Here is a 12,471-nt window from a genome sequence, read left to right on the forward strand (position 1 = left end):
GCAGCAACTCCCCTGCTACACTTACATTAATATTGGCCCTGCAGCAACCCCTGCTATACTTACATTAATAGTGGCCCTGCAGCAACCCGTGCTACACTTACATTAATAGTGGCCCTGGAGCAATCCTCTGCTACACTTACATTAATAGTGGCCCTGCAGCAATATCCTGGAATACTTACAGTAATAGTTGCCCTGCAGCAATCCCCCTGCTATACTTACATTAATAGTGGCCCTGCAGCAATATCCCGCTATACTTACAACAATAGGTGCCCTGCAGCTATCCCTCGCTTTACTTACATTAATAGTGGCCCTGCAGCAACCCGCGCTACACTTTCATTAATAGTGGCCCTGCAGCAATCCTCTGCTACACTTACATTAATAGTGGCCCTGCAGCAACCCCCTGCTACACTTACTTTAATAGTGGCCCTGCAGCATTATCCTGCTATACGTACATCAATAGGGGCCCTGCAGCAACCCCCCCTGCTACACTTACTTTAATAGTGGCTCTGCAGCAATATCCTGCAATACTTACATTAATAGTGGTCCTGCAGCAACCCACCTGCTATACTTACATTAATAGTGACCCTGGAGCAATATCCTGCAATACTTACATTAATAGTGGTCCTGCAGCAACCCCCCCGCTATAATGACATTAGTAGTGTTCCTGAAGCAAGTCACCTGCTACACTTACATTACTAGTGGCCCTGCAGCAATCCCCTGCTACACTTACATTATTGTGGCCCTGCAGCAAACCCCCTGCTATACTTACATTAATAGTGGCCCTGCAGCACTCCCCTGCTACACTTACTTTAATAGTGGCCCTGCAGCAACCCCCGCTATACTTACATTAATAGTGGCCCTGCAGCAACCCCCTGCTACACTTACTTTAATAGTGGCTCTACAGCAATCCCATGCTATACTTACTTTAATAGTGGCCCTGTAGCAACCCCCTGCTACACTTACGTTAATAGTGGCCCTGCAGTAACCCCACTGCTATATTTACATCAATAGTGGCCCTGCAGCAACCCCCCTGCTATACTTACATTAATAGTGGCCCTGCAGCAATCCTCCCCCTATACTTACATTAATAGTGGTCCTGCAGCAACACCACCTGCTACACTTACGTTAATAGTGGCCCTGCAGCAACCCCCAGCTATACTAACATTACTAGTGGCCCTGCAGCATCCCCCGCTATACTTACATTAATTGTGGCCCTGCAGCAAACCCAGAGCTATACTAACATTACTAGTGGCCCTGCAGCATCCCCCGCTATACTTACATTAATAGTGGCCCTGCAGCAATCCCCCACTATATGTACATTAATATTGGCCCTGCTGCAACTCCCCTGCTATACTTACATTAATAGTGGCCTTGCTGTAATCCCCCTGCTATACTTACATTAAAAGTGGCCTTGCAGTAATCCCCCTGCTACACTTCCATTAATAGTGGCCATGCAGCAACCCCTTGCTACACTCACATTAATAGTGGCCCTGCGGCAATCCTCCGGCTATATTTACATTAATAGTGGCCCCGCAGGAACCCCCCCCTATACTTACCTTAATAGAGGCACTGCAGCAATATCCCGCTATACTTACGGCAATAGTGGCCCTGCAGATATATCCCTCTATACTTTCATTCATGTTGGCCCTGCAGCAAACCACCTGCTATACTTACATTAATAGTGGCCCTGCAGCAATCCCCCTGCTAGACTTACATTAATAGTGGCCTTGCAGTAATCCCCCCCTATACTTACATTACCAGTGGCCCTGCAGCAATCCTCCCGCAATACTTACATTAATAGTGGACCTGCAGCAAACCCCCTCTATACTTACATTAATAGTGGCCCTGCAGCAACTCCCCTGCTACATTTACATTAATAGTGGCCCTGCAGCAATCCCCCGCTAATGTTACATTAATAGTGGCCCTGCAGCAATCCCCACTATACTTACAATAATAGTGGCATTGCAGCAATCCCCCTGCTACACTTAAATTTATAGTGGTCCTGGAGCAATTCCCCGCTACACTTACATCAATAGTGGCCCTGTAGCAATCCCTGCTACACTTACATTAATAGTGACCCTACAGAAACCCCCTGCTACACTAATATTAATAGTGGCCCTGCAGCAACACCACCTGATACACTTACATTAATAGTGGCCCTGCAGCAACTCCCCAGTACACTTACATTAATAGTGGCCCTGAAGCAACCCCCCTGCTACACTTATATTAATTGTGGCCCTGCGGAAACACCACCTGCTACACTTACATTAATATTGGCCCTGCAGCAATACCACCTGCTACACTTACATTAATAGTGGCATTGCAGCAACTCCCCTGCTACACTTACATTAATAGTGGCTCTGCAGCAACACCACCTACTACACTTACGTTAATAGTGGCCCTGCAGCAACCCCTCTGCTATACTTACATTAATAGTGGCCCTGCAGCAAACCCCCTGCTATACTTACATTAATAGTGGCCTTGCAGCATCCCCCGCTATACTTACATTAATAGTGGCCCTGCAGCAACTCCCCTGCTACACTTACATTAATAGTGGCCCTGCAGCAATATCCCGCTATACTTACATTAATAGTGGCCTTCAATCAATCCCCTGCTATACTCACATTAATAGTGGCCTTGCAGCAACTCCCCTGCTACACTTACATTAATAGTGGCCCTGCAGCAACCCCCTGCTATACTTACATTAATAGTGGCCCTGCAGCGATCCCTCGCTTTACTTACATTAATAGTGGCCCTGCAGCAACCCGCGCTACACTTAAATTAATAGTGGCCCTGCAGCAATCCTCTGCTACACTTACATTAATAGTGGCCCTGCAGCAATATCCTGCAATACTTACAGTAATAGTTGCCCTGCAGCAATCCCCCTGCTAAACTTACATTAATAGTGGCCCTGCAGCAATATCCCACTATGCTTACAACAATAGTGGCCCTGCAGCAACCCCCCTGCTACACTTACATTAATAGTGTCTCTGCAGCATCCCCCCTGCTATATTTACATTAATAGTGGCCCTGCAGCAATATCCTGCAATACTTACATTAATAGTGGCCCTGCAGCAACCCACCTGCTATACTTACATTAATAGTGACCCTGGAGCAATCCCCTGCTATACTTACATTAATAGTGGCCCTGCAGCAATATCCTGCAGTACTTACATTAATAGTGGTCCTGCAGCAATCCCCCCGCTATAATGACATTAGTAGTGGCCCTGCAGCAAGTCACCTGCTACACTTACATTACTAGTGGCCCTGCAGCAATCCCCTGCTACACTTACATTAATAGTGGCCCTGCAGAAATCCCCCACTATACTTACATTAATAGTGGCCCTGCAGCTATCCCTTGCTATACTTACATTAATAGTGGCCCTGCATCAATCCCCCTGCTATAATGACAGTAGTGGCCCTGCAGCAATCCCCCGCTATACTTACATTAATAGTGGCCCTGCAGCCACTCCCCGGTACACTTAGATTAATAGTGGCCCTGAAGCAACCCCCCTGCTACACTTACATTAATTGTGGCCCTGCAGAAACACTACCTGCTACACTTCCATTAACCCTTTAAGTGCCGTGGGTATTTCTCCCCAGTGCCAGGGCCTTTTTTGGTGATTTTGGTATGTGGCCATTCAATGGCTTGTAACTTTTTTGTTACATGAGATATCTCGGCCAAATTTGGCTCCTTTTTTCCCACATGTAGGCGGTCGTAACACCACCCAGGAATCCCAGGTTGCTGTAGGGGGGTGAGAGAAAATAAGGAAAAAGTGCGAAAATTTTGGTTTTTTTCAAAAAATGCCAATAAAATGATGTACAAAGAAGCCTGTGGTTTTTTCCTTGTAAGAGCTAGGAACAAATGGTTTTCTGTGCTGAGTTCCCCAATTTCGTGGCTTTCAGGAACAGGTTGAGTGGAAATGGAAAAAAATATTTTGATGTGGTTATCAACCGTTTTGTGAGAGGTAGGCGATTTTTGCCATTTTTGCCAATTGGACATGCATGGACGGAATGGAAGAAAAGGGCAGGAAAGCCAAATTGGAGGACAGAAAGGCATATATTTCTGAAAAGTAGACAAAATTCCAAGTTTAGGAAGGGGTGATTTGCATAGGTCAGGCAACAACTAGGTAGGGGAAAATGCCATTGAATGGGGGAAAAGCGGGAAAATGACTGAAAAAAAAGGTATGTGTTGGACATGGTTGGCTTGGTACGGCAATGGCTTCTATGAATTTTGAGAAAAGCAATGCTCCGCTAAATTCCCCCGACTCTTGCAGTTAGGAGAGCATACCATTTTTGTAGTGTTTTTACAAAGCAAGCAATACCACAAGCCAAACAATGAGCCATGGTACACAGGAGTTTTACGCTCACGGCCTGACCAGACGCACTTAGCATGTGTAAATTGGGAAAACCAATGTGGTGAGGAATGGCAGCCATACATTTTTTGAAAGAGCACAGGCAGACCTTTTCAAGGGTAGGTGACTTGTGCAGGTTTCAAAAGAGTATGGTGCCTAAAGCAGCGACTAAATGTAGGTCACATTTGGGAAAAGAAAGGGTTGTGAGACAAAGGGCACCAGCAAATGGGTCAAAACGTTATGAAAACCACACAAACACAACACATGGCCTACTGTCCCGCGTTCCTACAGGTGTCCCGATGAAAACGGTACCCCACATGTGTGGGTGCACCTACCTGGCCGCCAAGGGGAAAGCCTAAAACACAAGTAACCCCAAGTCTGTTTTCAGAGCGAAATCTCAGACATTCTGCCGACCGGCACAACGTACAGATATGGACCTCGGGTGTCCAAGCCACCAAGGGAAAACAGGGAACCCCATGCATTTCCGAAAAGAGGACACCCGTGGGAATACGCAGAGGTATGATTTGCGCACATCGCCCCAGAATTTTTTATCCAGACACCCCCCGCAAAGTCCAAAATGTGCCCCGGACTTTGCGGGTATGGTTGCCTCAATGGGAACCTTGCTTCCAGGATTCTCCTTGGTATTTGTAGTTTCAATGATACTGCACATGTCTCACACCCTGGTTCCCAACATATAGGCAATATGGGCGAAGTGATTGAGGTGGGGGTACTTAGCTCCTTCTCTACAGTACAATTGTAAAAGTAATCAATGAAGAAGTAATTGATTGATGGAAAGTACAATTGTAAAAGCCTTTGAGTAATTGCTATGAAGTGTGGAAAACAATCAAAGACACTTAACTGATTTGTGGAAGGCATATTGGAATTCGTACAAAAGCAAAAATAAGATATAAAATAAAGAAACAAATCTGTGAATCAAACTAAAGCATCAGTGTGAATAATTTCTAAAAAGAATAACAAATGCACAAAAAGTTGGCGCACTGCAACAGGGCTTGGACCATAGGAAAAAAGGCATTGGGCCTCATTATGACTCCGGCGGTAGACTCCATTACAGTCCCAGCAGACCCTGTAATTGCCCATTCTCAGGGGCCGGAAAAAATGCTCCCCATTCGAGCCCCATAGGGCTCAATGGAAATGGGGAGGCCATATGCACCGGCACCATTCTGAATGGTGCTGGTGCATCCGACATGGTCTGCTCGTAGGTGCCGGTCCACCCGCCAGGTCACACCTGGCGGTGAAAAGGCAACTGTGAGCAGAACTCGTAGTTTGCCGGTCCGGTAAATACGCTACTGGCAAGCTTACTGGTGCCGTAGTTACTGGACTGGCAAACTTATAATGAGGCCCATTGTGTATTATTGAATTGGTCACAACTGAGCCCAAGCGAGCTGACAACGGGAGTATCAACAATTAAAAAAGGACTCGCCTTGGAACAATACCTTGATTTGACCGGAACTATTCAAGTATAAATAAAAACTATTATAAAACATATTCTGTGACTATCTATTTCCTATTGATGGTATTCTTGTTAACGAGAGTAAGTTACTTGACAAGTATAGAAACACTCTTTGGTTATTGTTCAGGTTGTTGATGCTTACAACTTATTTTCTATACACCCTCATACAAAAATGTAGACAGGGTATAGCTCTCAACATGTTTCTGTTTACTGTTTTTAGTCTGGAACATTCTTCAGGAGAAAAAGTAATAATCACATAGGCTATTCAGAAGTTAGGGTTTAATCTTCCCTTCCCTCAGTTATATCAGCATTGAGTCTTTGAACTCTTGATCAAAATAAACAATAGTATGAGCTATCAATGCTCCTTTAACTAATGTAGTCTATATTGACTATACAACTAATATCAAGGGCATAGTTACCTGATATAGTTTGTGGGTGCGGTTAAGCAAACGTCTCCAAATTTTTGGAGATTCTTAGGAGGCACTTGTAATAAGTATACTCCTTCAGAGGCATCTGCAGAGAGATACATTTTAATCTGTTTAAAACACAAGTACCTCTTTTTGTCCCCCCATTATTCCTTTCCTTTTATGAGCACAATTATGTTTTACTCTGTCACCTACCTGCATGTGAATTAATTCTAAGGTTCCACCTTTTTAGAGGGAGTTAAACAAAATTTTGGATTCTTCTGTGTCTTTAAACAGTTCGTAAATGTGTCAGCAATTCTGTTTTGCCACGAAGTAGTGAAGCATTTCTTCATAGTTCTAAAAGAGGATGAATAGGTACCCACCGTTTAGTTTAATTTAATATGGTAGCCCTTTAATGGTGAACTGTCATGCAGTTAAGTATTGCTTCAATTTACTAAAACCCCAAACATTTCCCTTTTCATTTTTAGTGAACATATTGTGCCTAATATTGGATGAATAAATAACCATTTAGAGAAGGGGATTGCCATTGGCCCCTTATCCCTCTTTATGAATAGTCTTAGATTAGGATATTCCCCATATTTGTAAATTACTTTAGAGCACTGTTCTTACTCGTCTGTAATCGTGAATTCTGACAAACATATAGTTGCTCGTAATGGCAGACACTTACTATAAACGGAATGTTATCTTCTGTATGCACAGTCTGAATGTTGTTGATGCCTGGGTTCTTGCTGAGCTTCTATAAATCCCCACTCTTCCTCTTCTCTAAAACCTCCCTCTCCCCAGCCATCTCTCCCTTCCTCTCCCCTCCACTGAACCTGCAAAAGCTCCTGACACCTACTCCAATAGTGGGCACTCTGCTGCGCGACCACCAGCACTTACTCTCATCCCCTTCCTGTCATGCACCATACCTGCCTTTACCTCCGTCGGCCTCCCCCCATCTCCCTCCCACTCTCACTCTCCCTCCTCCTCTTTCTCCTCCTTCACCTTCCGCTCATCCTAATGTCATCCCCACTCTCTCACTCCCCCTCGCACAATCCCTTCTCGCTCTAATCTTATCCACCTCCCCACTGCCAATCCCTCCAGTCTCATCAACATCGCCCTCTGGAACGCACAATCCATCTGCAACAAAGCCACTACGGCCCTTGACCTGTTCTTCCAACTCAACCTTCACTTCCTCTGCATCACCGAGACTTGGATTGCCCCTTTCAATTCCACTGTTCCTGCATCTCTCTCCACCCCCTCTTCCTCTTTCTTTCATGTCCCACGCACCTCAGGTCACAGAGACGGCGTCAGACTCATTTTTCACCCTATATGTCTTCCTCATCCCCTTCCTTATCTCTCCCTACATTCTCCTCCTTTGAATTTCTCTTCAAATCCTTCACCTTCACCTCACGCTATATCCTTCTTAATCATCTACAGACCTCCCGGCCCCCTCTCTTTCTTCTGTGAAGACCTGGACCATCTTCTCTCTCTCATTTCTCCCTCCCCTACTCCTCTCTCTGTCCTCGGCGATTTTAACCTCCGCCTCTCAACCTCATCTCATTCTTCCCCTCTTCTCTCCTTACTCGACTCCTACCTCCTCTCTCCCCTCCCAACCCCACCCACCCACTCCTCTGGCTCCACTCTCGATCTCATCTTCCTCTCATCTCACTCTTCCTCCCCAGTATCGTCTCTTCTCAACTATCTCTCCGACCACGCTTTAATCTCCTTCTCCCTTACTCCTTCTCCTCCTCATTGTCCTCCCCCTCTCCCTCCTCCCCCTCCTTCTCTCATCATGATCTCTGCATCTTCATCCCTTCTCTCTTCCTTGACTCCTGTTCTTCCTCCCTTCCTCCTCTCCCTGACTTCTCATCCCTCTCGGCCGATGACGCCCTCTCCACACTGTCCTCCTCTGTGTCCTCCTGTCTTAACCAACTCTATCCTCTTACTTCCTTCTCACCATCTCACAAACCCTCCCAACCCTAGCTCTCCTCTCACCTTCTATCCATGCGTCGCTTCCTCCATCGCCTCGAACGACGCTGGCTCAAAACCCCTTCCTTGACCAACCAATCCTCTTCTTTTATCACGCTCTCTATGACTCTTGCCTCATATCTGCCAAGCGCTCCTACTTCTCTAACCTCCGCCACTCTCAAGCTTCTCACCCCCGCCGTATCTTTCAGACCCTCTCTCGCCTTCTTTCCCCTCGTATACTTGACCCTTCCACGAATTCTGCCCTCTCTCCCTCTGACTTTGCCAACCTCTTCTCCTCCAAAATTCTCTCTCTCCGCCAAAACATCTTCTCCCCTCCTCTCCTTCCTTCTTCCCTCCCTCCCCCGCCTCTTCCACCCCTGCTAACATGTCCACCTTCTCTCCTATCACCCCAGACTGCGTCTCCCATCTCCTGTTCAAAACTCACCCTACCGCTGCCCTCTCTGATCCTATCCCCACCTCCCTCATCCCCAAAGTCTACCCTCTCCTCATGCCCTACCTAACCACCTTCTTTAACATCTGTCTCTCCTTTGCTACCTTCCCATCAGTCTTCAAACATGCTACCATCATCCCTATCCTGAAGAAACCTTCTGCTAGCCCTCTTCTTGCCTCCAACTTCAGACCAATCTTCCTTCTCCCCTTCATCTCAAAGCTCCTTGAGCGCCTAGCCTACTCTCAACTCTCAGCTTTCGTCTCCTCTCACTCCCTCCTCCCCACCTCTCAATCTGGTTTCTGCCCCAAACACTCCACTGAGACTGCTCTCACCTACGTACTCAATTCTCTCCTCACCGCTCGCTACGCTAAGCAATCCTCAATTCTCATCCTCCTTGACCTCTCAGCAGCCTTTGACACCGTAGATCACCCCTCACTTCTTAGCACTATGTCCTCTTTCGGCTTCAAAGGCTCTGTCCACTCCTGGCTCTCCTCTTACCTCTCCAACCATTCCATTACTGTCTCCTGGGGCGGCCGCACCTCCTCCAACTTCCCCCTGAACTATGGCGTTCCCAGGGCTCCATACTCGGACCTTTCCTTTTCTCTCTCTATACCTCCCTTCTCGCCCCGTCATCTCTTCTTTCGGCATCTCCTACTTCTTCGCTGACGATACCCAACTCTTTCTCTCCTTCTCTTCCTTCTACTCTGACCTCCACCACACCCGCTCCTCCCTGAAAGCCCTTCTCTCCATTCCCCCCTGCTTCTCCTTCCCTACCTCTCTCCCCCCTCAGACCCCTGCTCCCTTCCCTTCTCTACCCCCTTCCCCCTCCCCCTGATGACCCCAATTTGGATACTGTAACCACCTTAGTGCGTTGGAGGTCACCCGGGGTCCCCCCTTCCCCTCCCTCCTCTGTGTAAATTGTTCTAAATACTGTATCACTGGTTTGTTTCATGTTTGTAAATTATGCTTCATTCATTACTGTACCTGTTGTTATTCTGTAAAGCGCTTTGGTGTGAAGCGCTATATAAACTCAATAAACATAAACATAAACATAAATGAATTACGGGCTTATCTTTGTAATGCCGTGATTTAAATTCACCACTGTTTGTAGCGTTCTGATTTTGCCCAATGTACTCCATGGCTATTTTAATACAGACATCTTTTCTGTTGTTAGGTCTGAACAGCGATGCAAAGCCTACATGTTGGCCATGTTTAAATGGTTTAGATAAACCAGTAAACTGACTCGTCGCATTAAGTCTATTAATTTTGCTGTTGATGCCTCAGTTCTTGCAGAGCTTCTGTAAATAGATTGTGGGCTCATCGTTGTAAATTCGCCTATGCATCTAGGTTTTCTAATTCTGCCCAATGTTCTCTATGGTTATTATACCGACATTGTTTATGTTACTAGTTGTCTGAACAAAGTTGCAAAGTCTACATGTCGGCCATATTTAAAAGGATTAGATAAACAAATAAAGCAACTAGTTGCATTGAGTCCGTGTATTGGCATAAATATTTCGATGTTACTTTGTAGGTTGTTAAGAGAGATGTAATCATTTTATGATTCTATCTGGTAGTGATGTTATTTGGTAGTTATTGAAACGTCATTTAAACATCTTAGATAAGCCGTTAAGATGCTGAAGGACACAAATAATAAAAAATGCCAATCCTTTGTTTTTAAAGTACTTAATTCATGCATTAGGATCCATCATTTCACAATGAGGAACTATTATCAATATGCATCTTGGTTAGTTAATACCACACTTATAGTTTTAAAATTAAAGTGCTTCCACAAATCAACCGGGCTACTTTCAATATATGTGTGCATTTATTTAAGGCATCTTCGATCTCTAAATGACGTATATGAGCTACACATTTTCTATTAAACCATCCCCTATTTGGGCAACATTTGTATAGGTCTAACGTGTGTCTTTACAGGGTGAAACATGTCACCTTTGACGAATGGCTTTTATGTACATGTCGCCACTTAAACCACACAACTGATGCATACAACTGTTTGAGGTGGTACATATTTTGCTGTGTAGTTCACTTTAATTTATTTTATTTTATGCCATTCTATGGCTTCATTTAGTCCTTGGGTATCAGTTTGTGTCTGAAATATAAGTTCTTGCTCTTTTTGGAATAGTTTATTATTTCTTATATTTTCATTTTCTCCTTAAAACGATGGATGCTGGATGATGCTTGTGTGGAACCTCTCGTAGCTCCTTCGCAGGGCTCGTGTCCTTTCAAGGCGGACGGTCCAAAGCTCAGGCGGGTGTTAGCAGGCAATGGCCTTGTCCTTTGTCCATAGACTCTCCAGCCCTTCCCACCTTGGAAGCTTGCTGTCAGAACCTAGCTGGGTACCGGTTCTGGGGCTGCTGGACGGGTCCACTGAGTCTGGTATCTCCCTCTGTTCCCTGGAAGATGCTGCTTACAGGAGGGATTTTGCTTCCCTCTTGGAGCTCCTGGCCTTCCTCCTCTGGCGGAAGATGTAAGGAAGACTGTACCTTCAGCTCAGGTCCAAATTAGTCCTTCTTCTTCTTCTTACTCCTTGCAAAGTCTTCAGATGATCTGATCAGTGAGGGGCCCAGCCCTCTTTTAAAGCCAAACGGGGCCCAAGGATTGGTGTAGGCCAAGCCTAACTTATGTGAGCCATTCCTGGGTCTCCACCAACAATCTTCAGTGATGCTTCAGGTCAGAACCAGGGTGCTTGGCAACAGACAGGGGAAGGATGACAACATATACTTCTAAGTCCCATCCATCTTCCTGTCTGCTGCACATCAAAGTGTCTCCTAAATTAATGGAGCCCTATGCAGCGCTTGATCACAACATGGGCCTCCTTTGAAGTAGGGGGTAGCAGGCAGCAGACTTTCGTCTACTACAATTCACATACTTCTTTGCTCTGAAAGGAGTGGTTTCAGAGAGGTCATTCACTGCCCTTTCATACCAAGGAGGGGTGACAGTACCAAGTTGACACATTGCATTTCAAACAGGAGTTGATGTCTGGTCTCCATTGTCACTTCCTAAACCCAGGCCTTCCCTGAGGCCTGCTAATTAACATTCTTCAGTATTCACCACCACCAGCAAGGTTTGACAATGGATATGCAAATCCATGGGGCATTGAAATTCTAATCAGGCTGCCTACGGCCAAAGGCTTTTGATGTACCCACCGCTGTCAGGTGTCAGCTACACATGACAGGGGAGGGAGGCACTGGTAAGCGGTGTGCTTCCAGAGTACAAGACTATTTTTCTGCTGTGCGGTGAGCGTTGAAAATATGTGCGGGAATGGCCCCACATATTTTCGGAGGTTGTTCTCCCATCATTCGTTCTTTTAAATAAACAAAAAAACAGGCAAGCGCACTCTTCCCATGCGGATGGTCGAATCCCTCACATGCCCCCCAGCCTCAACATGTGAACCACCACCCTACTGAGGGTCTGGTTCATCATCAAGGCGAAAGTACCAGCTGAGGCCATCTGCATTTCCATTCTGCGAGCCTGGCTTCTGCTGGATGTCCATATCTAATCCCTGTGGGGATATGGCCCACCGCAAAAGCTTAGGGTTCTACCCTGGCATGGCCATTAACCATCGCAGAGGCCTGTGGTCCATCTGGATCGTAAAGTGAGACCCAAAGATGTAGGTTTTAAGCTTCTTTACATCCCACACGACCGCATACATCTCTTTTCCTATGACAGCCCAGTTCCTTTCCATTTTTGTCAACTGCTTGCTAATGTAGGCGACAGGCTGCTCTACCCCTACAGAGTTCAGCTGTGCTAACACTGCTCCAATCCCAAAATCACAGGTGCCTGTCTGGATAATGAATT

The sequence above is a fragment of the Ambystoma mexicanum genome, chromosome 9 (genome assembly GCF_040938575.1).
Source record: "Ambystoma mexicanum isolate Mex_15411 chromosome 9, UKY_AmexF1_1, whole genome shotgun sequence".
Lineage (NCBI taxonomy): Eukaryota > Metazoa > Chordata > Amphibia > Caudata > Ambystomatidae > Ambystoma > Ambystoma mexicanum.